Raw genomic sequence first — 1,624 nt, 5'->3', positions numbered from 1 at the left:
TAGGTGCCAGCTTCTATTTTTCTCGCCTTAAACATCTAACTTTGTTTCATAACAACTTCAATTTAGCAGCTCTATGAAACTCTATGTTAGAGGGATTTTCTGGGAATAAAAAGAATATAAGCCTATATTCTTACTATTTCTAAAAATAATAAGCATCATAATTTTACAGAATTTTTACTGCCATGGCTTATATATTATCTATGATCACTAACTGTCATTGACTTCCAGTTTTTCCTGTCTTCTGTAATTCATCACGTAACACTGAATTAATTAGCTGATTCACTTACTGGATTCTAATAGTGGACTTCTTATAATATTGGAAGACCGGATTTTGATGATCCATTCATATACATCAAGATTCTAACTATTGACAGGATAAGATCTATGTAACTAATGACCTAGGTATGTCATAAATTCCCTTTCTCGTCTTCAATTTTGGGGGAAACATTTTAAAAGAAATTTCTTTGTGTATAATTAAAGAATGTTTGATTTGGAAGGGATCTCAGAAATAATGTAGTCTTAGTTGTTCAATTTATTGATAAGAACCTAAATGGATAAATTATGTATGCTTTCAAAGTCATCTAGTGGCTTAGTAGTAGAGTGGCTCTCAATTTTGGCTACTCATTAGAGTTATCCGGAAGTGCTCATCTCTGAGTCCTAGCCCAGAGAATTTGATGTAATTGCTCCAGGGTGGGTCTGGACATTGGACTTTAAAAATAAAATAAAATAGTGCTCACTTTGGCAGCACATATACTAAAATTGGAACGATACAGAGAAGATTAGCATGGCCCCTGAGCAAGGATGACACGCAAATTCATGAAGCGTAAAAAAATAAATAAAATAAAATAAAATAAAATAAAATAAAATAAAATAAAATAAATCTTTGTATGTGATTCTAATGGACAATTCTAATGGGCAGTACCCTAGTAGTTCAGAGCTCAGGATTGGAAGGCAGAAAGATCTAACTTACTTATCCTATCTAAGCCTCATTTTATTTATCTTACAATGGGGTAATAAGCTATCTACCTTACAGTTTTATAGTGATAGTTGAATGACAAAATACATTAAGGGCTGGCAGTGCTATAGTTTATAGTTAAAATACTCTGTGCCCAGCTCACCTGACACCCGCTAGTGTACTTTTGCATTGCTTCCGCAATTCTTTCTGATCCTTTCCTTTCTGAGTTGGTGGTCATCCATTTCCTTTCACTGAACTCCCTGGCTTTGTTTCCTGTGTTTTTAGAACTGTGGAGCTCAAAATGTGACAGGACTTGCCATTTGTGCATTGTTTAAGTCCACCTTTGTTTTCTAAAAATTCTGGTCAGAATCTTGTGCCCATAAGTACTTTCTCTACCTTTGAAGCCCCTAAGATGTGTGTGGAGGTTTTTGCACAGCTAATTTCACTTCTGCTGGTGATACATTAGAAGTCTTCTTGCATCCCCCTCTGCTCTCATTCTTGGGCTAGAGTAGGTACTTACACTGCATGTTGTTGTCCCTCTGGAATACCCTCTATTGCAATCTTTTATGTTGTTGTTGATTTGATTAGCTTTGTCAGTACACTGTATGTGCCCTCAGGACAGGACCAATGTAGATTCTGCTCACCATTACGTTCTTGAAGACTAGTTAG

The 1,624-nt window shown here is 35.6% G+C and overlaps 1 non-coding gene across 1 annotated transcript; it reads left to right on the top strand.

Annotated features, from left to right (window-relative positions):
* The first annotated feature begins 729 nt into the window (after positions 1-729).
* Positions 730-836, top strand: LOC141570343 (U6 spliceosomal RNA). Its single transcript, XR_012494337.1, has one exon. It is a non-coding gene; the product is annotated as a U6 spliceosomal RNA (small nuclear RNA).
* Positions 837-1,624: the final 788 nt, after the last annotated feature.

This window comes from Rhinolophus sinicus, linkage group LG02 (genome assembly GCF_036562045.2).
Source record: "Rhinolophus sinicus isolate RSC01 linkage group LG02, ASM3656204v1, whole genome shotgun sequence".
NCBI lineage: Eukaryota > Metazoa > Chordata > Mammalia > Chiroptera > Rhinolophidae > Rhinolophus > Rhinolophus sinicus.
The sequence above is the reverse complement of the archived record's forward strand: the minus strand, read 5'-3'. Positions and strand labels throughout refer to the sequence as shown.